Source organism: Dermochelys coriacea, chromosome 3 (assembly GCF_009764565.3).
Source record: "Dermochelys coriacea isolate rDerCor1 chromosome 3, rDerCor1.pri.v4, whole genome shotgun sequence".
Classification (NCBI taxonomy): Eukaryota; Metazoa; Chordata; order Testudines; family Dermochelyidae; genus Dermochelys; species Dermochelys coriacea.
The window spans coordinates 69,295,689-69,323,423 of record NC_050070.1 but is presented as its reverse complement, the minus strand read 5'-3'; the positions used below and the strand labels follow the sequence as shown (position 1 = coordinate 69,323,423).

At 43.8% G+C, this 27,735-nt stretch overlaps 1 long non-coding RNA gene across 1 annotated transcript; it reads right to left on the bottom strand.

Annotated features, from left to right (window-relative positions):
* Window positions 1-190: 190 nt before the first annotated feature.
* On the bottom strand, window positions 191-27,309 carry LOC122459292. The gene is made up of 2 exons (XR_006279870.1): window positions 26,240-27,309; window positions 191-271 (listed from the first exon to the last, which is right to left on the bottom strand). It is a non-coding gene; the product is annotated as an uncharacterized LOC122459292 (long non-coding RNA).
* Window positions 27,310-27,735: the final 426 nt, after the last annotated feature.

Here is a 27,735-nt window from a genome sequence, read left to right as displayed (position 1 = left end):
ACACAAGCTTAAACAAAGGAATAGTTGAAACTTGTAGAACTTTCCTTATTTTTCAGGAGCTGTGATTCAGTATGTTCTAGACAGATCTCCTTTCATGTTCTAATTGCCACCATAACTCTGTTTTTAACGGGTTGTTTATTCCAGGCAACTTTCAGGTTTGAATAGTGAAATTTTCATTTTTCTGATGAAGATGCAACTTGTTCTCTCATTCCTCTAAGGGAAATTTTGTTGGTTGGTCCCAAATACTTTAATAAATAAAACATTTGTATATCTGAAGTAAAACAAACAAACAAAAAAAATCACCTAAAGCATGAGAGATCATTGATGTTTCAGTCTTAAGGCTTTTCAAAGGTTGCTTAATTACATATACATTATAACTACCCAGTAACTGTTTCACCAACCCGGTGATTAGAAAGTGTTTATCTCCTTCACAGTTGATTAGTGTCTTTTGCCACCAGGCAGCTACTAAGATAAGTAGCTGCTTTGGCAGGAATGTCCAGACTTACGAGTGTGCCTCTTACCATGATTAGATTCCTGATCTAGGTGCTTGAGGATAAATTGTGGTGCAGTGCTGTTTCTTGAGTCTCAAAATTAACTGGATTCAATTGTCTCTCTGGGTGTTACACAGCTATTTTTTTTTAATGGTTTTAACTACTATGGTTGTGCTGGCAGGTTACTTGGACAAATTTGTGTGCTAACTACACTATAGCCCCCAACTATGCTAGAGCTTAAACCTTTTGTGGGTCTGTTTTTGTAGTACAGATAAAGGCTTGTGGTGGGGGGAGCTTGTCCATCATAAAATAGCTTTTTTGTCTTCAGCTAGTGAGTTGATGTACCCCCCTGGAAGATCTGAGTACCCCCAGGGGTACATGTACGGTACCCCAGTTGACAATCACTGGACTAGATGATCTACTGGTCCCTTCTGGCCTTAAACTCTATGAAACTATGTGTGGAAATTAATAGGTGTATATGTGTATATATAAAGAAAGTAGAAAACAAAATATCACCAGAATTCTCTAGTTTTGTCATTGTTTAATAATCCTGGCTATATAGTTTGTGTGTGTGTGTGTGTGTCTTCAGATTTTGTTTTAGGAATATTTGGTAGAAAGTAGGGAATTTTTCCACTACTTTGTAAATGTTTAAATAAAAAAAATCACAGATCTTTCTGTGAACTTTGCTAGGTCTTCTGGGGGCGTGTGTGTGTGTGCGTGTATTCTCGCCCCCTCCCCCCCGGCAAATCTAGGTTTTTTTAATAAAACATTAGTTAAATTGTGAAAGTTTATTGCTCAACAGCAGCAACAAGTTCTATTGGCTAACATCACTTAAGATAACTTGAAAACAAACATTGCTGAAGTCAAAGTATCCACTGATTTTGTTCCTCTTTCCTTTATGACAGCTGAGCTCTTTGCTTACTCATTTTCAGACAGGGATTTTCCTTTTTGACTCCCTCAGCTGGAAGGAGAGTAGGGGTTTTTCCTGCCAAGTTGGAATTTTTCATTTTCCAGTAGCCTTTTCTGTACAGAAATTGTAATGAATTATATGTCTTGTGCTCCCTTAAGGGGGGGAAAAAAACCAAAAAACCTGCTGCTAAATTATTTCTTTACTTCCTGTGTTGTCCTCTTCTTTGTGCCTGCTAAACAGCAATTTTGAAATCTACAAGATTCCCTCTTCTGTATTATTTCAAATTCATTAGTTCAGTCCTACTACTAAAACTCTTGTCTAGGCCCCAATTATTGCTCAATGTGATTACTGCAACCTACTCTTTTGTCTTCCAGATACTCACTCACTCACTCTAGCCTTCCTTCAATCTGACCAAATTGCTGCCACGAAGGTGGTCTCCCTTGCTTACTATTCAGGCTTATATTCAGCCCCTCTTCAAGTACCATCATTAGCTTCCTCTCACCTTCTTCCCAAACTTTAAGCTTTTTACTTCTGCCTCCAATTCCCTGTACAGTTTAGGTCTGTCTCTCTGATCTTGTCTTTTACCCCCTGCCTAGTCCCTTCACTTTGATTAAGCCATATAGCTATTATAATATATGCTTGGAAATCATGCCCTCCTAAAGTCCAAGCAGCATAAAGATAGTTTCTTTGTCTTAGGGGTTTTCCCCTTCCTCCTAGAGTTCATGGTGGTGGGATGAGTTCACCTGACACAATTACAGAGGATTACAATGCAAACACTTGATATCATTTTATAACATGGGGTACAGATGTTATAAGTGAGATTAGTACATGCAGTGTCTTACAAGCATTTCATAAAATCTACATTCTTATAAACTTAATAATATTAACACAGGTGAGCCAGACTGGTTTCCAACTATGTATTGGCCAGTGTTCAGTTGAGGCTTACGGGCCTTCGCATGAACTAGCACCTGGTCAGCCAGCATCAGACCAACTACCTGACTAGGATGGTGACTTTGAAATGCTCAGTGAGATTAGAGAGGCAACAAAAACAGAAACCCCCAAAATAATAGGGGACTTCAACTATCCCCGTATTGATTGGGAGCAAGTCACCTCAGGATGGGATGCAGAAATTACATTTCTAGATACTATTAATGACTGCTTCTTGGGCAGCTAGTCCTGGAACCCACTAATGGAGAAGCAATTTGTGATTTAGTCTTATGGGATGCACAGCATCTGGTTCAAGAGGTGACCAGCTGAAACACTTGGTAATATCAACCATAATGTAATTAAATTTAACATACTTGGGGGTGGGGGGATTCCAAAGAAGCCCACCACAGTAGCATTAAATTCCAAATGAGAAATTACATGAAAATGAGAAGGCTGGTTAAATGGAAATTAAAAGGAACAGGCACAAGAGTGAAATGAGTTCAAGGTGCATGGAAGCTTTTGAAGAACATCACAAAAGGCTCAAACTAAATATACACCCCAAATAAACAAACAAACAGTAATAGAGCCAAAAAATGCCACCGTGGCTAAGTAATAGAGTAAAAGAGGCAGTTAGTGACAAAAAGACATCTTTTAAAAAGTGGAAGTCAAAACCTACTGAGGAAAATAGGAACATAAACTCTGGCAAGTCAAGTGTAATAGTATAATTAGGCAGGCCAAAAAGAATTTGAAGAGCAACTAGCAAAAGACAAAAACTAAAAAAGCAATATTTTTTTTAAGTACAGCAGAAGCAGGAAGCCTGCCAAACAAGCAGTGGGGCCACTACGTGATTGAGGTGCTAAAAGAGCACTCAGAGAAGATATGACCATTTTGGAGAAGCTAAATGAGTTCTTTATGTTGGTCTTATCATTCAAATCAGCCTTTCTATCAGATGAGTAGCAGATAACTAATGTAATACCAATTTTTTAAAAAGGCTCCAAGGGTGATTTTGGCAATTATAGGCCAGTGAAGCCTAACTTCAGTATGAGGCAAATTGGTTGAAACTATAGTAAAGAACAGAATGATCAGACACAATATATTGGGGAAAAGTCAACATGGCTTTTGTAAAGGGAAATCATGCTTCACCAGTCTATTAGAATTCTTTGAGAGAGTCAATAAACATGTGGAAAGGGTGATCCCATGGATATAGTATACTTCGACTTTCAGAAAGTCTTTGACCAGGTTCCTCACCAAAGACTCTTAAGGAAAAGTAAGCTGTCATGGGATATGAGGGAAGGTACAAAGGAGAGGAATAAATGGTCAGTTTTCACAGTGGAGAGAAGTAAATAGCAGGGTCCCCGAAGGATCTGTGCTGGGACCAGTGTTGTTCAACATATTAATAAATGGTCTTGAAAAAGGGGTAAACAGCGAGGTGGCAAAGTTTGAAGACAATACAAAAGTACTCAAGACAGTTTAGTCCAAAGCTGACTGCAAAGGGTTACTAAAGGATCTCAAAAAACTGGTGACTGGTCAAGAAAGTGGCAGATAATGCACAATGCTGATAAATACAAAGTAATGCACATTGGAAAACAGAATTCAAACTATACATACAAAATGATGGGGTCATCTTGGAGTCATTGTAGATAGTTCTCTGAAAACATCCACTCAATGTGCAGCGGCAGTCAAAAAAGCTAACAATGTTAGGAACCATTAGGAAAGGGATAGCTAATAAGACAGAAAATATCATAATGCCACTCTATAAATCCATGGTATGCGCACAGCTTGAATACTGCATGCAGGTCTGATTGCTCCATCTGTCTCTCTCTCTCTATATATATATTAGAATTGAAAAAGGAAAATGCATAAGGAAGTGTTATTTACCCCTTCACATAACACAAGAACCAGGGATCACCCAATGAAATTAATAGGCAGCAGGTTTAAAACAAACATAAGGAAGTACTTCACACAATGCACAATAAACCTGTGAAATTTGTTGTCAGGAGATGATGTGAAGGCCAAAACTCATAGGCATAGTTTGACTGTTATATGGCCGGAGTGGGGGAGGGAAGCAAAGTGTCCATGTGCACATGCATACACATGTGCATGCTGAAGCTAATGCTCAGCTTAAGTGTATACCCCAAATTAAAAAACACAGTAAAAGAACTAAAAAAGAGCCACCGTGGCTTAACAACCATGTAAAAGAAGCAGTGAGGGATAAAAAAAAAAAATTTGTGATGTTTTAAAAAGTGGAAGTCAAACGCTAGTGAGGTAAATAGAAAGGAGCATAAACACTGCCAAATTAAATGTAAAAACGTAATAAGAAAAGCCAAAAAGGAGTTTGAAGAATAGCTAGCCAAAAACTCAGAAGGTAATAACAAAATGTTTTTTAAGTACATCATGGGCCCCTGGTCAATCAAGATACAAAAGGAGCACTTAAAGACAATAAAGTCATCGCAGAGAAACTAAATGAATTCTTTGCTTCAGTCTTCACGGCTGAGGAGTAAGGGAGATTCCCAAACCTGAGCTGTCTTTTGTAGGTGACAAATCTGAGGAATTATCACAGACTGAAGTGTCACTAGAGGAGGTTTTGGAATTAATTGAGGAACTTAACAGTAACAAGTCACTGGGACCAGATGGCATTCACCCAAGAGTTCTGAAAAAACTCAAATGTGAAATTGCGGAACTATTAACTATGGTTTGTAACCTGTCCTTTAAATCAGCTACTGTACCCAATGACGGGAAGATAGCTAATGTAATGCCAATATTTAAAAAGGCTCTAGAGGTGATCCCAGCATTACAGACCTGTAAGTCTAACGTCAGTACCGGGCAAATAAGTTGAACCAGTAGTAAAGAATAAAATTGTCAGACACAAAGAAGAACATAAATTGTTGCGCAAAAGTCAACATGGTTTCTGTAAAGGGAAATCATGTCTTACTAATTTATTAGAGTTCTTTGAGGGGGTCAACAAACATGTGGACAAGGGGGATCCAGTGGACATAGTGTACTTAGATTTCCAGAAAGCCTTTGACAAGGTCCCTCACCAAAGGCTCTTACATAAATTAAGCTGTCATGGGATAAGAGGGAATATCCTTTCATGGATTGAGAACTGGTTAAAAGACAGGGAACAAAGGGTAGGAATAAATGGTACATTTTCAGAATGGGGAGGGGAAACTAGTGGTGTTCTGCAAGGGTCAGTCCTAGGACCAATCCTATTCAACTTATTCATAAATGATCTGGAGAAAGGGGTAAACAGAGAGGTGGCAAAGTTTGCAGATGACACTAAACTGCTCAAGATAGTTAAGACCAAAGCAGACTGTGAAGAACTTCAAAAAGATCTCACCAAACTAAGTGATTGGGCAACAAAATGACAAATGAAATTTAATGTGGATAAATGTAAAGTAACGCACATTGGAAAAAATAACCCCAACTATACATACAATATGATGGGCTAATTTAGCTACAACTAATCAGGAGAAAGATCTTGGAGTCATCATGGATAGTTCTCTGAAGACATCCACGCAGTGTGCAGTGGCAGTCAAAAAATGCAAATGGGATGTTAGGAATCATTAAAAAAGGGAATAAGATGGAGAATATCTTATTGCCCTTGTGTAAATCCATGATATGCCCACATCTAGAATACTGCGTACAGATGTGGTCCCCTCATCTCAAAAAAGATATACTGGCATTAGAAAAGGTTCAGGAAAGGGCAACTAAAATGATTAGGGATTTGGAACGGGTTCCATATGAGGAGAGATTAAAGAGGCTAGGACTTTTCAGCTTGGAAAAGAGGAGACTAAGGTAGGATATGATAGAGGTATATAAAATTATGAATGGTGTACAGAAAGTGAATAAGGAAAAGTTATTTACTTGTTTCCATAATATAAGAACTAGGGGCCACCAAATTAAATTAATGGGCAGCAGATTTAAAACAAATAAAAGGACATTCTTCTTCACACAGTGCACAGTCAACCTGTGGAACTCTTTGCCTGAGGAGGTTGTGAAGGCTAGGACTATAACAGGGTTTAAAAGAGAACTGGATAAATTCCTGGAGGCTAAGTCCATTAATGGCTATTAGCCAGGATGGGTAAGGAATGGTGTCCCTAGCCTTTGTTTGTTAGAGGTGGAGACGGCTGGCAGGAGAGAGATCACTAGATCATTACCTGTTAGGTTCACTCCCTCTGGGGCAGCTGGCATTGGCCACTGTCGGTAGACAGGGTACTGGGCTGGATGGACCTTTGGTCTGACCTGTATGGCCGTTCTTATGTTCTTAAGACAATTCCTTTGGCCCGCCTGGAGTGGTACTTGGGCTGCCGACGCTGGGGGAGACAGGCTGTCTTAATGGGGGAGCCCCAGCTGCTGCTGGCCACTACTCTGGCATCGGCTGCTGCAGCGATGTTGCTGCTCATATGCTGCTGCAGCTGCCTGCCTCCTGGGGCTGCTGCTGCTGTCGAGGGGATGCCATATGCCCGGCTCCTGCTTCCCCCCACCCATTCCCGTATCTCCTTCTCTTCCACATCTCCTCCCCCCACTGTCCCTGGCCCCAGCCAATCCCATTGTCTCTTACTCCCACCCCCTTTCATAGATTCATAGATACTAAGGTCAGAAGGGACCATTCTGATCATCTAGTCCGAACTCCTGCACAGCGCAGGCCACAGAATCTCACCCACCCACTCCTATGAAAAACCTCACCTATGTCTGAGCTATTGAAGTCCTTAAATCATGGTTTAAAGACTTCCTCCAGCCCTCCTTGCCCTGTCCCCCCAGGCACCCACCATTGTACAGGAAACAGGTGGGGACTGGGACCAGGAGACAGCAGCAAGATGCCTGGGCAGTGACCCAGAGTACAGGAGAACAGCTGCCTCTGTCCTGCCTCCTCCATCCCCTGAGCTGAAATGTGCGCCGGTGGAGGGAGGAGGAGGTGCAGTGTGGGAAGGACAAAACCTCCCCCCTACCCAGGGCAGGCAGAGCAGAGCAAGCTCCCCCAGTCACAGAAATTGGTAAGGGAAGTTACAAGTGTCACTTGACCACTTGTAAGACCCCCCCGTTTTTGGGGGGGGCAATGCTCCCTCTACATTCCCCCAAACTATGACTGTACTAAAATTATAACTGGGTTAAAAAAAGAACTTGATACGTTTCTGAGAGCCATTGATGGACCTATTAGCCAAGATGGTTATGGATGCAATTCCATGCCCTGGGTGTCCCTAAACTTCTGACTGCTAGAAGCTGGGACTAGATGACAGGGGATAGATCACTCAATAAACTGCCCTGTTCTGTTCACTCCCAATGACAAGCACTTGGCACTGGCCACTGTCAGAGACAGGGCTAGATGGATCATTGGTCTGACCAAGTATGGCCGTTCTTATGTTCTAAGCTGTTTAAGAAAATAATGTTACTGCAGTTCTGAGTGCTATGATAAATGAAAACCTTTTATAAGGAGACAAGAAAATTAATCAGGTGCGGCCTAGATTTTTTTCCTGAGGATTATGTTCATGAGCACCACTTCTGATGCCTCGTATGACAGGGTCAGGTGATGCAATATCTGTGAAATATGTATGATGCCCCAGAAGACAATTCAGTGCTGTTATCCTCCTGTGTACAGTGCTATCTTTGGCTTTCTAAATTGAAAGTGGTCTGTTGTTGTTAGAATCATGAAAAGAAAAAAAAGGTTGGGACAAGACTGATGACATAAAGCTTAGTTCTGTCCCTCTACACCCATGTAGCTCTGAGTGATTCCATTGGAGGCTTTATGGCTGTATTTATTAATTTTAATAAATATGGAACAGGAAAGTCAAAGAGCAGGCCTCCCTCACTCTGGATTCCTCTCCACAGACAATCCTCACACGCTCCTGCATTGGTTCATCATAGGGTGACCAGAGAATGAGTGTGAAAAATCAGGACCCTATTTTTTTCCGGGTGAGGGGATAGTTGCATATATAAGACAAAACCCCTAATATCAGGACATTTGGTCACCCTAGTTCACCACCGTGGGCTTTATTTACAATGTGCTATACCAGTCCTTGCCCTCCTACATAATGCTTTTTTAACTTGTCTCTAGGCACAAGAGAAAAGTGCTCACCTCCCTAAGATCCTGGGTTTCTCTAGCCCTTTCTTCCTTCCTCTTTCTGCAAGTTTTTCAAGTGTCCTCAGCTGAAGAGCTGGAACACCTTGTTAGCTGGTTAATAACCTGGTATTTTGTCAGTTATCTCACCAGTTTGGCCCACATGGAGACACTTACAAAGTGCACACAGTGGTGAGTCAGCTTTAGGCTACACATGCTCTGTCATAGTGGACAAAGAGAATATGGTAATAAAAGGAACGTTTCAAAATTTAAGAATATAGGATTTGACAAACCAGCTCAGGCCCTAGTCTACCAAATCTCATATACTGCCTTTGGCAGGGCCAATAGCCTGGTTCAGAGGAAGGTGACCCCTCCCCCAGCCCCAGTTGCATATATTCAGCAGTGTTGCATGTTGCAACATAAAAGTGCAATGTTGTACATAAAAGGCTGTATGGGAAATTACCTTCAGATAGTTATTCAGCCTCTGAATCATGATAAATCTCTGTCACTGAGGGCCCATCTGCTCTTTAAACAGAACCATGCCAGGGTACCTGGTTATAATCTGATTCCAGACTACAGTGTAGATAAGATGTTGACCATATGGTTGAACAGTGCTAAAACTTTGGACTATCCAAGGCTTTAGAATGGCTTGGTAATAGAGATAAGATTTAATTTACACTACAGAATAAAACTAGGTTGCAACAGGGTCCCTATAATGGTTTGAATTGTAAGACAGTCATGTCCTAAAACAGACAGGAGCATAACAAGCTGTAGATATGTTGCATAAGTGGTAACTATACAACATACAGACTTTGTGATTTCTGTTTAGATCATGTTGAAAATTACACCAAAAGAGCCTTTTTGTTTATCCAGCATGACAGAAATTTGTGTTTTAAGAGACATTGTAAGGAAAAAAAAATCACTATTATTTGTATTGTGTTGTACTGTTAGGATATAGATATTCAGGCCTGTCTGTAAAGGCCTATACTTTAAGAATGTAGGTATATGTTTATCATTTACCTAGTAATAGAGCTATACAAGAAAGAACCTGTGAAAGGGCCTTCTCTCACTGTGACAGTCTGAGGCCCTGTTCTTAGGCCAATGCCTTTGGCTAAGCAGCAGAGGCAGCCATAAGCTGGGAAGCGACCGGTCACATCCTCACATTCCAAACTAGTCAATCTGGGCCTGTTAGGAAGCTGATCCGATCTATCACCTCCAGAGAAAGGGAAGAGCCTAGAAGATGTAAAAGGAAATTTAGGTTGATAGTTTTCTGTCTGGTAAGAACTCACTTATCAATAGACACAGCTGGGAAACCCTTATGTCTTTATAGATGTAGTTGTGAAATCCTCACTTCTGTATTGTTTTGTCATTATAGTTCCCACTTTGTTATTGTTTATTGGCCTGGTCTCTGTCTGGTTCTGTGATTGTTTCTGTCTGCTGTATAATTAACTTTGCTGGGTGTAAACAAATTAAGGTGGTGGGATATAATTGGTTAGCTAATCATGTTACAATATGACAGGTTTCAGAGTAGCAGCCGTGTTAGTCTGTATTCGCAAAAAGAAAAGCAGTACTTGTGGCATCTTAGAGATTAACAAATTTATTAGAGCATAAGCTTTCGTGAGCTACAGCTCACTTCATCGGATGCATTACGATCCGATGAAGTGAGCTGTAGCTCACGAAAGCTTATGCTCTAATAAATTTGTTAGTCTCTAAGGTGCCACAAGTACTGCTTTTCTTTTTGCATGTTACAATATGTTAGGATTGGTTAGTTAAATTTCAGTAGAATGATTGGTTAAGGTATAGCTAAGAATATTACTATATAAATTAGGGGCAAACAGGAAGTAAGTTGGGATTCAAAAATAAGGAAAAAGGAACTTGGATTTAAGCTTGCTGGAAGTTCACCCCAATAAACATCGAATTGTTTGCACCTTCAGACTTTGGGTATTGTTGCTCTCTGTTCATGCGAGAAGGACCAGGGAAGTGGGAGAGTGAAGGAATAAGCTCTCTTACATGTACAGCTACAATTCAAATGGAAAAAAATCATGATTAACCAATGGGTCATAATAAAAATGTAAAATTTTTTTATTAAACATTTTTAGTACCTGTCAACAAACATTCTAAAGATTTCCAATCCAAGCAAAAGCCAGACTCTGCAGCATTTTGGTGAAGCATATTTTCATTGTCATATATGTATGTACATAAAAATACTATATTTAAACCTGAAATTGATCAAGATGACTGAGCAGGTCACTATGTAAAGTAAAAGCTATGGAGTATGTCTCCTGTATGTGTTTAGATAAACCGGAAGTGAAATTGCATAATTTGTTGATGACTACTGGCATTTACGTAGTGTTTTGGAAATTCTTGATTGCAACATTCATTTATTCGCAGATGAATGTTTGCAGTTGTGAAACCAAGCATACACTATTTTTGGCCTCTCTTATTTATGACCTAAGTTTTAAGACTGGGAGAAACAGATTCTCTTAGAAATAATTAAATTAGGTAGGCTGTGCTGCCAGCTTTCATTGTCAGGAGAGACAAAACAAGGAACTGGGATAAAACTCAGTTTGTTTCCATTTATGTTTGTAAGTGAAACCACATAATTTGGATATGCTGCTGGCACCAATTTGCATAACACTTTGGAAATTCCCGAAGTAGGACATAAACGTTTCAGGGGCCGGACATACTTAGTCAGGAAATCCAGTTATACCATTATGCAATATGTATTTATTGGAATGACTAGTCACTACGCATGCCTAGATTGCATATCTTTAGTTATTAACACCCAGTTGAAACAAACATATGAAAAGTCTGATCGTAGTCTCTCTGCTCCACTTCTTTTAATTAGTGAGGATTTTTTTCTGTTGCTTCTCTTTTCTTTCCTTATTTGTTCTGTTGTGGAGCACAACAACAGAACCTTTGTTCTATTCCTATCAGAGCTGCTTATATATTGTGATATTTTTCAAAGTATTGTTCTATTGGTATTTTTGCAATGTCTCTGAGGAAAGTACATCAATAAAAGGATATGTGCTTTGCAAATACATGATGTTGAAAAGCCTTTGTACCAATCATCTCAAATAGTAACTTTATTTTTAAATTAGTTCAACTTTGGCCAAAACTAGGTACTATCTCTTGAAAGCAGAATGCTTGTTGTGGGATATCTGCAGGTCTGGGAACATACCAGGAAACCGCTGCAGGGGTGGCTGTATTTGGGGCAGGAGAGGGCCAGGGAACCTGCAATGGAGACAATAAATGGATCTAAGGCTATGTAGAAAAGCTAGTGAGAGGATAGCCCGACTAGGCACGTCTCAGTTTGTAAGGCTCTCCCTCTACTCATAAATGCCTATGCCAGTTAACTAGCAGTACTGTGTGGGGAAGGGATGGCAGCCCTTTGACCAAATGCTCACTGTTACTACTATCTCCTGTAAGTTTAGAAGTTACTTTCCTTATCTCTGAGGTGACTACGGCCTGGTGTTTACTACAGGGTTAGGTCAGCCTAAAACAGCTTATGTTGACCTAATTATGTCAGTGTACACACCACAGTCTTGTCCTGCTGATGTAAGTGCCCTATTACACCAACATAATAACTCCACCTCCACAAGAGGCATAGGGCTTATGTTGATGTAGTTAGGGCGACGCAGTGTCTGTGTAGACACTGCATTACTTACATTGGCAGTTGACTGTCTTGTCAATTTCACGGCTCCATACTGCTGCCCTGAGGCTCCTTGCTCAGGAAACAGAGAGGCACGGGTGCTGCCCCGACTCCAGGCTGGGAGCAAGGAGCCAAGAGCCTGGGGAGGGGAGAAGGGACAGCTGGGCTCCCAGTCATAGGCGCCGACTCCGTGGGTGCTCCGGGGCTGGAGCACCTATGGGGAAAAATTAGTGGGTGCTCTGCACCGACCAGCAGCCAAGCTCCCCTCCCTCTCCCACCCCACCTTCTCCTCTGCCTCCCCCCCAGCGCACCACATCCCCGCTCCTCTATCTACCTCCCAGCGCTTCCCACCTGGCCACCACCAAACAGCTGTTTGGCAGTGTAGCAAGCTCCGGGAGGGTGGGGGAGGAGCAGGAACGTGTCATGCTCAGGCGAGGAGGCAGGGCTGGGGTGGGGATTTGGGGAAGAAGTCGGAATAGGGGCAGGGAGGGAGCGGAGTTGGAGTGGGGACTTTGGGGAAGGGGTTGGAATGGGGGTGGGGCATGGGAGGGGCCTCATAGAAGGGGTGGGGGCAGGGCAGGGCGAGGGGCAGAGCGGGGTCGAGCACCCACCAGCGGGAGCAGAAGCCACCGCCTATGCTCCCAGTGTGGAGGTGTGCAGAGCTCAGAGCCCTGACTCTCAGCCTCCCACACTGCCCCTCTTCAGTTGGTAGAAGTGCTCCTGGTGAGGACGCACACCACCGACAGAAGGAGGGTAGTGCATAGTAATTACTCCAGTCGCTGTAAGTAGATCTAACATAAGTTGACTTAAGTCTGTAGTGTAGACATGCCCTAAGTGAGATTGTACCAGTTGAAGTCATCACATCTATTTGTGGTTAAATTATGCCAAAGTTGATTTGATATAGCATTGAAAACAAAGTGAAAACCACAAACAAAAGTTAAATAGATGATAAATATAACTAAACTAACCCCTGCAAAAGGAATGCTATCCTTTGTTAACTGATCATTCTGAGAGACAGAATTTCTCTTTGCCTTAACAAGCTGTCAACTAGCATTCTAGCATTTATATATAAGGATTTTTCTACACTACAAAATGCCCCCTATGCTAACAACGGATGTCAGCAACTAGTACAGCTGAACACAGCTGTAAGTGCAGATCAGGACAAATCATGTACAGCACCATTTCAGTAATTGAAGCAGGTTTTAACCATGGTTTGCTGACCATGATATGTCCACAGTCCTTGTCTACATGAGAAAATGTTAATATAATTGTATAGTATAATGCCCTGTGTGGACACGCATATTCTAACATAAGAATAGCTTTTGGGGGTTGAATTTAACCCCCTTTCCAAGAAACATAACCCAAAGCAAGCGTCCCTGCCCCCGGAAAATAAACAGACAGCCTCCCCCACCTAACCTTACACTGGAATAAGAGTGTTCGCACTGTGGGTTATATCAGTTTAGCTATATCTGATTAAATTCACCCTTTAGATTATATGGAAAAAACCTTTCCTATGCAGACAAAGCATCAGGTACACTTACTGTTAAAACTGTATGAAGCACCAGTTCAACAGCACCACTTGCCAGAAACTGATTTTTTTCTACTGTAAGCAAGCATGGAAAGTTTGTGTGGGCCATGTCTCAGAAAGGGATGTCTCATCTTCTCTTTCCACCCTTTGTCTGAAGATATGCTTTTTCTCCTTTGATGTGGTAATATAGTTTTTATCTAATTCAGTGCACCATTAAAAAGGCGAATATGGTAAAACAATACTGAGCTTCCTATTTTAAGCCAGGGTGCCCTTGAATATAATCAAGGTTTTAGTCATATTGTTGTATGTTAATTCTGATTAGGGATGTAAATAGCATGTAAAAAACCTAACCGTGTAACCAATTAAAATTATATTGGTTAAATGGTTAAATGTTTAATGTGGGAACCAGGGGGTGCTGCTGCAGCACCCCCATGTTTTACATGGGATTCTGCTGCTGCCCTGCACCGGGGATCCCAGATGCCGCCTCGTGCCTGGGGATCCCTGCTGCCGCTCGTGTCCCAGGGATCCCCCCTGCCGCCTGTGTCCTGGTGCCAGGCCCACTCTCAGAATCCAGCTGCTGGTCCTGCTGCTGGGACTCCACTGCTGACCTCATGCTGGGGATCACTGCTACCACCCCACTCAGGCCACTGGCGTCCCTAGATGTGGGGCCGGAAGTGGAGTTCCAGCGGCGGGGCTGGCAGCCAGGATTCTGGCCATGGGGCCAACAGCCAGGACCCCTGGTGTGGGGCCGGCAGCTGGGACCCCAGGCGTGAGGCTGGCAGCGTAGTCCCACTGGTGGGACTGGCAGCTGGGACCCTGGGCATGGGGCTGACAGCCAGAACCCCAGGTGCAGGGGTGTGTGTGCGGCAGCCAGGACCCCGGATGCATGGGGCGGCAGCTGGGACCTCAGGTGCTGAACTGAAACTGATAAGCATCAAGTTTAGTGGTTAACCGGTTAAATTTTACATTCCTAATTCTGATATTCCTTCTTTCCCTGTTCCATTGTTTATTTGAATACTAATCTGCATTTAATAAAATATTGAATTTCTCCTGTCTAAGTCTGACCTTCTGATGTTATGCATAAACACGCATGTTTTTCTTATTCCTCTTTAAAGTAATTCATATAGGACCTGATTCAAAGCCCATTGAAGTCAATTGGAATTTTTCAGTTAACTTCAGTGGTCTTTTGACCAGACCCATAGAGTCCCTGACACAAAGTAACTATTACAAAGCAACCCTTACAGATCCATATTATACAGAACAGTAAAATATTAAGTTCACTTTAGTGGATACAATTCAGAATGGGTATAAAAGACCTCAGCCATTACAGAGATGAAGAAGGAGCTCACGAAAGCTTATGCTCAAATAAATTTGTTAGTCTCTAAGGTGCCACAAGTCCTCCTTTTCTTTTTTGTTCAAGAGCCGTATCAAGGAATTTCTGCAGGTTGAAGGCAGATAAGGAATTATTCGCTAACACAAACAACCAACCAACAATGACCACATTATTGAAGGGGACTTAAGATTACTTAACTTAACAGTGCTTTGTACTCTCCCAGACCATGAAACTTGGCAGCCAAAAGCAGAAACCTCTGAGAACCAGGAAATACTCTCAACCAATGCACAAAAATTAGAGACCCAGGAAATTCAATGAAAGCAAATGCAGTTAGAATCAGGCCTCCTACCCAACAATCCCATACAACCTTAACTTTCTCCTTTTTGATTGCCACTCGGAGAGGTCCTTAGGGTAGATCACAGTGCTGTATCTTCCCTAAGATACTGTCTCAGGGTAATGGGGGGGATGAAGAAGACTAGTGCTAGGAAAACTCTAAATAAGTTTTACATGTTTAAAATACTCTGATCCCTTCTCTAAGGAATCCCTCAAGGAGATTGCAATACCTCAGTCTGCACTGAGGCTTATTATTTAGGATGATGTATGGCAACTTGCTGCTAACTCCCTGGATCAATAATGCTGCACAGAGCACAGTAAGGGTCCTTAAATATATGAATAAGGCTATGCCTGGGACATGCGATTCCCAGCTTGAGCTAGTGCCTAAAAAGAGCAGTGTGTCCCTGGTGGCACAGGCTGAGGCTGAGTACAATCCCGCCTGGCTTCCTGGTTTTGTACTTCAGTGGCTAGGCCGAGGCACCGCCCATGCTTCTATGGACACACTGCTATTTTGAGGTGATCACTCAAATAGAGATAGCACAGTACATCTAGGCAAGCTGGCAATTACAACTCCAAGCTTAAATGGCGTTGGACATCTAAGACAGTGAATGCCAGTGAAAATGAGATAGGATCAGAGGCTAAAATAGGGAATGAACAAGTTAAAAAATTACTTAGACAAGTTAGATGTCTCCAAGTCACTAGGGCCTGATGAAATATATCCTAGAATACTCAAGGAGCTGACTGAGGAGATATCTGAGCCATTAGCAGTTATCTTTGAAAAGTCATGGAAGATGGGAGAGATTCCAGAGGACTGGAAAAGGGCAAATATAGTGCCAATACGCAAAGTACTCCACTCAGGAAGGAACAATCAGCTGCACACATACAAAATGGAAAATGACTGCCTAGGAAGGAGTATTGCGGAAAGGGATCTGGGGGGTCATAGTGGATCACAATCTAAATATGAGTCAACTGTGTAACACAGTTGCAAAAAAACCAAACATCAGTTTGGGACGTATTAGTGGGCAGGAGCAGATTTACCATGAAACAACACGTGTAGTGGCACGGGGCCCCCAACGACAGTGCTGAGTCCTGGCCCACGGTGCAGCAGGACTCAGGCAGGCAGGCTGCCTGCATACTGTGGCTGGCGGCATTATGCTGCTCACGGAAGCAGCCAGCTGCTTCTATGTCTCTGCGCACCCCGGGCAGCACACGGAGACCCGTTGCCCTCCTTCCGCAACACATACGCAGAGACGTGCCAGCAGCAGCGCAGCAGAGCTAATGCGGCTCCCTGCCTGCTCTGCCTCCCTCCCTCCCTCTGCACCACTTCTGGAAGCGGCCAGTATGTCCCAGTGGCCCCTGGGAAGGTGGTGTCTCCATGCACTGTCTTCGCCTGAGTGTTGTCTCCGCAGCTCCCATTGGCTGGGAACTGTGGCCAATGGGAGCTGTGGGGGCAGTGCCTGTGGGCAGCAGCGCACGGAGACTCCCTCTCTGCCCCTGCCTAGGAGCTGCTGCCGGAGGGGTGTGTGTGCCAGTTGCTTTGGGAGCCATGCTGCCCGAGGTAAGCATTGCCCCCTTGCCCTCCTGCTGCACCCCAACCTCCTGCCCCAGCCCAGAGCCTGCACCCCATGCCCAAACTTCCTTCCAGAGCCTGCACCCCACACCCCCAGCTGCACCCCAATCCCCTGCCCCAATCAAGGTACCTCATTTTATTTTCATTTACTTTCCATTACTTATAATATAGGAGGAGGATAAAAAAAAGAATGAAAAATGGGGGGCGGAGGGGGAGATAGGAGAGAATGTTCTTTTTCTTGGCTGAAAACCAAGGGGGGCCCCCGAAAATGAAGCTGTGCACAGGGCCCCACTAACTCTAAATCCGCCACTGTTAGCAGGAGCGTTGTAAGCAAGACACAAGAAGTAATTCTTCCGCTCTACTCCACGCTGGTTAGGCCTCAACTGGAGTATTGTGTCCATTTCAGGAAAGATGTGGACAAATTGGAGAAAGTCCAGAGAAGAGCAACATAAATGATTAAAGGTCTAAAAAAATTACCTATGAGAAAAAGTTGAAAAAATTGGGTTTGTTTAGTCTGGAGAAGAGAAGACTAAGGGTGGACATGATAACAGTTTTCAAATATATAAATGTTTGTTATAAGGAGGAGGGAGAAAAATTATTCTTCTTAACCTCTGAGGATAGGACAAGAAGCAATGGTCTTAAATTGCAGCAAGTGTGGTTTAGGTTGGACATTAGGAAAAACTTTCTAACTGTCAGGGTAGTTAAGCACTGGAATAAATTACCTAGGGAGGTTGTGGCATGTCTATCATTGGAGATTTTTAAGAGCAGGTTAGACAAACACCTGTCAGGGATGATCTAGACAATATGTAATCCTGTCTTGAGTATAAGGGACTGCACTAGATGACCTCTTGAGCTCCTTTCCAGTCCTACGATTCTATGCAGACATAGTATAAAGATGTAGAGCTGGAGTTGCATGGGGAACATGGAAAACGGCATATGTTGTTAGAGGGAGGTAAGATACAGTTATAATCTCATTTGACCATCCTGTGCACTCAGTGAGACAAAGGTCCTGTGGAGAAAATAGTATGTGATCCTGTAATTAAAGACTATGTCATAATTAATATGTACAGAATGACGGCAAAACTAAGGTTACAAGGCCAGCCTTATTCTGGCATTTTCTAACTTTAAAGAGCTTGATTTTACAATGCATATTATTTTCTTTTTTATGTAGTTTATTTTGTATGAATCATATAATATCATAAAATCACATAATCAAATATATTGTAACGGGGCAAGGCCAGATGGCTATGGAAAAGTAGTGGGAGATAGATATATTAGCTCCAGGCTAAACAAATCCTTGGTACTAGGATAAGTGAAATGGCAACTGCTCCAGGTCAATTAAGACACCTGGGGCCAATTAAGAACTTTCCAGAAGGCAGGGAGAAGGCTAGGTTGATTGGGACACTTGAAGCCAATCAGGGGCTGGCTCAAACTAATTAAAAGCCTCCCAGTTAGTCAGGTGGGTGTGCATGTCAGGAGCTGTGGGAACAAGTTGCGCGGTTGGAGAGGCTGAGTAGTACATACCATATCAGGCACAAGGAAGGAGGCCCTGAGGTAAGGGTGAAGTGGAGCTTGAGGAAGTGAGGGCTGCTGTGGAAGAAGTAGCCCAGGGAATTGTACATGTCATGTTTCTAAAATGTCAGCTACCATGGCTGACACTATTAGGGACCCTGGGCTGGAGCCCGGAGTAGAGGGTGGGCCCGGGTTCCCCCCCCACCTTTGCCTCCTGATTAATCACTGAGACTGGGAGACAACAGAGGCTGTGCAAGGAAGGATAACTTCTCCTCACCTCCCTTCCTGGCTTATGATGAAAATGGCTCAGTAGACTGTGGCCCTTGTCTCTAGAGAAAGAAGGGTTACGTGAAGGGTCACAGTGAGCCTCTGAGGCTAGCGAAATCCGCCAGGAAACGCGGCACCCACGGAGGCAAGGATAGAGCTTTGTCACAACTGGTATGAGCAATGGGATTTCGTTCACAGTGTGGCGGAAGAAAGAGGTTTTTTTTTTTTTTTTTTAAAATTGCACTGGGGGTTTGGAATTTTTTTGTTGTTTGTTTTTGTTTGTTTGCTTTGTACCACAATGGAGGAGGTGGTAAGAGCTCTGGTACAAGCCACGGCAGTCCAGCAGGAGGCCACCCGGGTTCAGGCAATGGCACAACAGGAGTCTATGCGGCTACAGCAGGAAACCAATTAATTATTGATGAGCCAGGCGACCCAAGATGATGCTCTCTTGAGAGAGGTGATGGACCAGCTGAAGATCCTCACCACCCAGGCCCAGGGGTCCGACGGGACGCAAACTCTGAGGGCCACTGGTTGTCTGCCAAAGATGACGTCAGGAGATGACGTAGAGGCATATCTCCTCTCATTTGAAAGGACTGCTCAGCGTGAGGAGCGGCCCCAGGAGCAGTGGGCCAGCATCCTCGCCCCTTTTTTGTGTGGAGAGGCCCAGAAGGCCTACTTTGACTTGCCTGCCACAGATGCCACTGACTATACCCGTCTGAAGGCAGAGATCCTAGCACAAGCAGGGGTAACGACAGCAGTAAGGGCCCAGGGGTTCCATGAGTGGAAATACCAGGAGAACAAACCCCTGAGGTCCCAGCTATTCGACCTCATACACCTTGAACGGAAGTGGTTACAGCCCGAGGTGTGCAGGCCGGGGGAGATTTTGGAAACCCTGGTCATAGACCATTAGATGCGGGGACTGCCGCCAGATCTCCGCAAATGGGTAGGCCAGAACGATCCATCCACGTATGATGAGATGATCACACTGGTAGAAAGACGGATGACAGCCAGGGGACTGACCCAACTACCCAAGGAAGGCCCCTTTCGAAGCAAGCACCTGACCCCAACCCTGGAAGGTTGGGCAGCCAAACCCCTGGGGAGTCCTAGGTGGAAGAAGAGGGGGACGAAACCAGCAGGGATCCCAGAAGGAAGGGAATGGCCTGAGTGGGGGGAGCCCCGGGACTAAACTCCCTAACCCCCGGGATAGGGGAGTGGTTAAAAGCAATTATAGATGTTAGGCATGTGGGGAGTGGGGACACATAGCAGCACAGTGTCCCAGCACCGAGGAGCCTATGCAATGTAACTTGGGGGATTAGGAGGTCCCATGTGCCCTTATCCACCTCGTGGGGGTCGCATTAGCCCTGCATAATTACACCAGGCCAGTGAGGATAAATGGAGCAGAGACTACAGTGCTTGTGGACTCTGGGAATACTATCACCCTCATATCGGGTAAGCTGGTAAAAAATAGTCAGCAGCTACAAGCCAAACGCGTAGCAGTGACGTGCGTGCATAGGGCTGTGAGCCATTACCCCACCATCCCAGTGGAGATAGAGGTTCAGGGAAACCCCATTGAGGTGACCGTGGGCGTAGTTCCTAAACTCCCATATCCTGTAGTCATAGGGAGGGACTATCCAGGGTTTGATAATTTACTCCCCCCGGAGAGGTTGGAAGGAGGTGGGGACCCTGAGGACAGCGACTTGTCACCGGTGGAATGTCAACCCCTGATGTTTGCTGAGATTTTTCAGGGTCTGTTCTCAGCCCCCCGAAAGACCTGGAAGACAAAAAAGGAGAAGAAGGCCGCAAAGGCCTTGGGAACCCGGACCCTGACCCAGGGCCAGAAGACCTCTCTAGTAGGCAGGTGGATGTGAGCAGCCAACAGAGAAACTTCCACCACAGAAGGTGAGCCAGAAGCTGCCCCCAGCCATAACGGCGGCAAGCCGTTGGAAGAAGCAGAAGCCGGCCCCTGGGAGCTTGGGCAGGTTAGTCCCAGGAGAGAGACTTTTGGGCAGGACTAGGCGGAGGACCCCAGATATGATAACGCCAGGAAAGAGGTGGCTGAGATTGGGATGGGATACCCATGGATGGAAAGGTCCGGGGTCCCAGACCTTACTTTATAGTGAAGAAAGATCTCCTGTACCGCGTGGTGCAAATGCAGGAGCAAGAGATACAACAACTTCTGGTGCCACGAAAACATCAAAAAGCCATATTGAGTCTTGCCCACAGTCACCTGTTTGGAGGACACCTAGGGGTTGAGAAAATCCAGGCATGGATCCTGCAGAGGTTCTTCTGGCCAGGAGTACTTGAAGATGTCCGGCGATACTGCACCTCTTGTCCGGAGTGTCAGTTACATAGCCCTCGCCCGCACTTGCGGGCTCCTTTGATAACCTCTTCCAATAATAGAGGTTCCTTTTGAACGGATAGCCATGGATCTGGTAGGGCCCCTAGAGAAGACAGCTCGGGGCTACCAACATGTGCTTGTTGTACTGGACTATGCAACCCAGTACCCGGAAGCTGTTCCCCTGCGCAACACAGCTTCCAAGACTATAGCTAAGGAACTAGTACAGATCTTTGCCCGGGTTGGGCTACCCAAGGAGATATTGATTGATCAAGGGACACCTTTCATGTCCAAGTTGATGAAAGATCTCTGTTCATTGCTCCATGTACAAGCCCTATGGACCTCTGTATACCACCCACAAACAGATGGCCTTGAGGAAAGGTTCAAAAGGACCATCAAGGCCATGATCAGGAAAGTGGTGAGCCGGGATGGGAAAGATTGGGATACCCTAGTGCCTTACCTCATGTTCGCCATCTGGGAGCTTCCGCAAGCCTCCATGGGTTTCTCTCCATTCGAACTACTATATGGGCACCACCCTCGGGGCATATTGGATATAGCCAGAGAAGCCTGGGAAGAAGAGCCAAATCCCGGAAGGAACATAGTTGAGCATGTACTGCAGATGAGAGATCGGATAGCCCGAGTTATGCCCATTGTACAGGAACACTTGGAAAGAACACAGGAGACCCAACAAACCCATTATAACCACCAAGCGAAGCTTCGATGGTTCCAACCAGGGGATCGGGTGATGGTACTAGTGCCCACAGCAGAAAGTAAACTGTTGGCCCAGTGGCAGGGACCCTATGAAATAATCGAAGCCGTGGGAGAGGTGAACTATAAGGTGCGGCAGCCAGGCCGCCGGAAATCGGAGCAAATTTACCGCATCAATCTTCTAAAACCTTGTCACGATCGAGAGACATGCTTAGTCATGCAGGAGACCCTTCTCCAGGAGGATAACTTACACAAGCAAGTGAGGATATCATCCGACTTGACGCTGATCCAAAAGATCAAGGCAGCCAACATGATTAATCGCAACAGAGATGTGTTCTCTACAAAACCAGGGCGGACGACTGAGATCTATCACCATATCCACACGATCCCCGGAGCCAAGGTAACATTGAGACCCTACCAAATCCCAGCAACCAAAAGAGAGAAAATCAAGGCCGAAGTAAAGAAAATGTTAGAATTAGGGGTTATTGAAGAATCTTACAGTCACTGGTCCAGTCCAATTGTTCTAGTGTCTAAACCTGACAGTACCATGAGATTCTATAATGACTTTCGCCAACTGAATTAAATATCCCAGTTTGATGCATACCCCATACCACGCATCGACGAATTGGTTGACTGACTGGGTAGTGCCCGATTCTTGACTATACTGGATCTGACAAAAGGGTACTGGCAGATTCCTCTGACCAAAGAAGCTAAAGAAAAGACAGCATTCTCCACCCCAGATGGGCTATTCCAGTACACCATCCTCCCTTTTGGGCTACATGGGGCCCCAGCCACATTCCAGCGCCTCATGGATAAGCTGCTGCGCCCCCATACTAGTTATGCAGCTGCATACCTAGATGATGTCATCATCCATACGCCAGACTGGGGAACCCACTTGGAGAAAGTTGAGGCAGTACTGCGCACCTTAAGGCAGACTGGCCTCACTGCTAATCCCGCTAAATGCGCCATAGGGCTAGCAGAGGCTAGGTACCTGGGATATATTGTAGGAAGGGGCATAGTGAAGCCCCAAAAGAATAAGTTATGGCTTGCAAGGCAAAAATGGTAGGGGCCAAGGAAGGGGATATCCTAATAGCATTCAACTGTTCAAGGGATTTTGAATTAAAGTAATTCTACCATGAACTAATTGTGGCATCTCTTCTATGTTGGGTTTTATTTTCGAGTTTGAATTAAAAGTGTCATCATCCATTAGAGATTTGAGTTGAAATTTTCCCAGAGCATAAGCTTGAACAATTAGTCAAGATTTCAATAAAGACTCAGGGGTGAGTTGTTCATATTCCTTCCCTTACTCTCCTATTTTTATAGCTCCTTGGAGTTTACAGAACCCAGTTTGACTGGGTAATTTCTTTTGCTCCACTAAATGATCATGATTTCCTGTCTTTGAATATCTATGCAGAAGTATATGACAATCTTGCATGAGGGAACAAGTCCAAGAGTTGTTATTGCTTTATTTTTAGACGGCTTCCTGTTTGTTTTGGACACAAAGAAGATGAATTGTTCTAATCCCCAGACATAAAATTAAGTTATGTATATGTGGGGCTATGGTACCCCCTAATGTCCTAAAGATTTTTCTTATTTGCTGCAGAGTAATTCGTTGAGGAGTAGCCTTAAATTGGGAGAGCACTATAATTTTAATTTTATTTTTGGAACTTGTGCCAGGGATGCCAAGAACTTTGGATAGGCACCTCTTCTTAATTTTGCATAAATAAAAAAAATAAAATAACTCCCCCTGAAAATATGTTTCTTCCAGTTGCTGGTTTGGGAAAATTATAATTTGTTTCAGATGCTAGGATGCTAAAGTTAGTCTCCAAGTCCATTTTTTGGCACCAGAACAAGTGTCATGATTTTCAAAAATACTGAGCACCCACCAGTTCTTTCTTATTTTTATGGGAGCTGATGGGTGTTCATCTTTTTTGAAAATCAGGCCATTAATTTGGTGCCTAAAGATGGATTTAGGAGCTGAAATTTTATGTACCCATTTAAAAAAATCTTATTCTAAATCTCCAAAGTATATTTTAATTTCTGTGATTTTCCATTCCAACACCATTGCAATGTAAGTGTTATTGGGGTACAGTATGACTAGTCTAATAGGTTACAATATTTATTTAGATTTAAATAATATTAAAAAAATCTATACAAAGAGCTCCAGTCAACCTGACAATTACAACAACATAGTAATAACCACCTAGTTGCAGTAAAATCATATCTACATAACCTACAAAGTCAGTCCACCTGCAGCATTAAACAATCAAATCGTAACAAATAAAGTTAGCCAGCCAGTAAATCAAAGGAAACTATTTTCTATTCTATACTATTTAAGTTTTTATACCATACATAATCAGTTTATAGGCTCAAGGTAGTTAATGGCTTTTCTTCTTAGGAAATTACCTGGGATGCACAGTGGAAAAAGCTCCTATGTGACTGTTTGTATAAATCAGAAACCACTTAGTTTATGTAATAACCTAGGGTGATATAAATTCTGTTGTAGTCTCAGGTTAGTGCTTAATCTTTCTGTTTCTGTTTTTTCTTTTCTATATTTGTTTGCCAAATTTTTATTGAAGAGGTGGATTAATTTAGGTAGTTTGTAGTAATATACCAATTCTCTACAATAGTGAAAAAATAGTTATTTACTAACTTCCCTTGACCTGCATTGCTTCCAGCTCTCAAAACAGTCCCACGGGAAAACTGGAAATGTCTCTTTCAAAAACCATTCTGAGTGAGGCTTTTATTTTAATATTAGAATAGAAATAAGAATCCAGATTTCTGTATTTCATCATAGACATACACAAAGAATGCCAGACTGAAACAGAAGAGTAACAGGGTTGCTGACCTGCGCTACTATAGAAAAGAACTTTTGCTCTTCATTCAGGCAAAACTCCTAGTTCTGATTTGTTGTTCATAAGCAGTAACAAGATTGAAGTACTTAAGCTAGCTAAGGTTAGTATTTTAAAATAAATATGTTAATAGTTATTTTATATTTTTAATTATTTCAGGTTACTGGCCAGATAGGAATTAGCTGATAAGGTTTAAATTGGTGATTAGAACGACAGTTATGGGTGAAACAGAATTGCCTAGATAATCTAGATAAGAGAAGAAAGAACATATGTAAGAAGCATTTAAGACAGTGTTCCCCAAACATTTCATAGTTGCACTCCCCCTTACCCCTGTCTGCGCCCACAACACCACTGGGAGCCGGGAGTGCTGGGGGGGAGCGCTACTGAGAGGGGTAAGAGGGTTGAGTCTGGGGCTACAAATGGAGCCATGGTGAGGGGCTGGGGCTGGGGGCGGGACTGGGTCCGGACTGGGAATGGAGATGTATTGAATTCTGGGAGGCTGGCCCACTGGGCTCCTTCACCCTCCACAGGTGGTAAAAGGTCTTGCCACTTGGGGTGGAACAGGAGGGTGAGGAAGTGAAATGTGTGGAGCACGAGCATGTAGAGTTGTTCCCAGGCGTGGTTCGGAAGTGAAATGGCTGCACTGCAAGCAGATGGCTTGGGTTGCAGAAAAGAGGGGGCTGGGGGGAGGGGCTTGCAGGATAGGAGCCTTATGAAAAGGTCGGAGAACCAGAGGTCTGGAGTGAGCGGGGGACACCCTCTCGCAGGACCCGCTCAAGGAAAACCCAAGAGGTGGGCAATAAGGCTGCCCCCATCTTCTGGAATATGAACAGGAGAGTCTGAGGGATGGAGAGCCCCATGCGCCGACCAAGCACCCAGGGATCCACCCAGTTTCCCTGCTTGTAATCCAGGAGGTCTCTCCTGGTTTCTGCCAGGATCAGCCTCCGGTGCACCGAGGCAGACTCTGCCACCTGCACACTAAGATGGGGTTGTGTAGCAGGGGCTCTGAAGTTAGCCGGGAGCCAGGGTTGGACCAGATTTGAGGGCAGAACAGGGCTAGATGGCTATCCCTCCCTACCCCCTGTGGGGGCTGGCCTAGGCCCCGCTACGCCCCTCCAAAAGTTCCTCCATGCCCCCCTACATGGGTGCACCCCACAGTTTGGGGACCTCTGATTTAAGGAGATGATATTTCATAGAGTGGTGAATAAATGTATTAACTTCTTACTGAGGTGATGGAGTCCATAGCATTATTGTACTGATTAAAAGCTCTTTGGGGCAGCAACTGTCTTTTCAATATATATGCACCCAGTGCCTAGCACAATAAGGCCCCAATCCCAAAGTAAATATTAAATAAATGTAATAATTAATTTGAGGAAAAATGGATGACTATCTGGAATTTATCAAATTCCATATAGGGATTTATAAAGTGTAAATTACTGGTATCTCTGAACCAGAAGAGGTGGGAGTAATCAATTCCCACAGTGGGTCCTGATCCTGAACAGGGCTTAGATTCTATCATAATATAACAAATAACAATTTTTGTGTCTTCCCCCAGCTCAGCCATGCTTTTTTGCATGAGAGTATTTCTACATTCTTTGGTCATAAATTTTGTTTTTAAAATAATTTTATAATTATATGTAGCAGCATAGAAATGTCAGAGTGTCATCACAGTTCCAGGCACAAAAAGTCCATAATCTATTCGTATTACTACACTATTTTTCAGCTGTGTATATCACTTTGGGCCTAATTCTGTCACCCTTGCTCACCTTACTCTGTGAATAATCCTGATGAAATCAGAATTGGGCCCTTTGTGATTGTTTGTTTCTCAGACCCTTTCTAATCTTGATTAGGAGTTCCTGCACTCAGATTTCATTTTGTCTTTTCCAGATGGTCTCTTGGCACCATCTAGTGTCTGACTGTTGCATGTTCAGCTAAGGAACAAATGGGATCTTCGTTTCAGTACAGTATAGTATATAGTGCATATGTGATGAAAAGTTTCAGAAAATAAATGAAATATAAGTTACTTCCAAATGAATAGTTGGATGTGGTAATAGTGCATTAAGTTTAACCAGGGTAAGTATGTGGCTAGCCAATAGTCTTAGAATATTAATAATCAGAAAATAAACTAGCAAAACTGTAATCTACTAATTTTGACAACTGTTCTTATTGAAACTGCTCATTTCCCTTTCTCCAGACAAATATTGATACAAGGTGTCATCTGCAATTTGGACCTCTCTATAGCTCCTCATTTTATACGTAAATCTTGCCAATTCTTTCTTTATAACATCTAAGATGTGGCCTTTCTTAACCATTTGTACAACTAAAATTCTCATTCAAACTCTCATCATTTCATATATCAGCTACTACAATATTGTTCTCTTTGGCCTTGCAGTCTTGCCCTGTGCATATCCATTCAGAATGCTGGTGCAAAGATAACTTTCTTAGCTTGTTGCTTTGACATTGTCACTCCTCACTTTGAATGCCTCCCCAGGCACCTCCTTCTCTCTCACATCAAACAGAAACTGCTTGTATTCACTTTCTTAGCTCATTGCTTTTATCTTGTCACCCCTCTTTTTGAATCCTTCCACAAGCTCCTTCTTCTCTCTCTCATGTCAAACACAAAATGCTTGTATTCACTTTCAAGTACCTTCACAGTCAATCACCAACCTATTTATCATCTCTCATTTCCTATCAAGCGCTACATCAGGGGTCGACAACCTTTTAGAATTGGTGTGCCGAGTCTTCATTTATTCACTTTAATTTAAGGTTTCACGTGCCAATACTACATTTTAACGTTTTTTAGAAGGTCTCTCTCTATACGTTTATATATTGTAACTAACTAAACTAACTAAATAACTAAACTATTGTTTAGGGCTGGGTGTGTGTGAGGAGGGTTCAGGGGTCAGGACAGAGGGCTGTGGGGGGTTCAGGGTCAGGGCAGAGGATGTGTGAGTGGGGTGCAGGGGTCAGGGCAGAGGGCTGGGGGTGTGGGCTGGGGTCGTGGGAGTGCTCCCAGCCCCCTGCACTGAGTGGCTCACGGCAGGGGGCTGGAAGGGGTATGCCAATTCCACCCCTTTCCCCAAGGTCCCCAGAGCAGAGAGCCTGCTGCGGTTCCGCTTTTCCCTCTCCCCATCTGTAGCAAGGGCCGTCAGCTGAGGGAGGGAGAGAAAGAGGGGCAGGAACCCTGCAAGCTGGGGGAAGAGGCGGGGGGGAGGGAGAAGCTTGCCTCTGCAAGGAGAGAGTGGTGGGTGGGGGCGGAGAA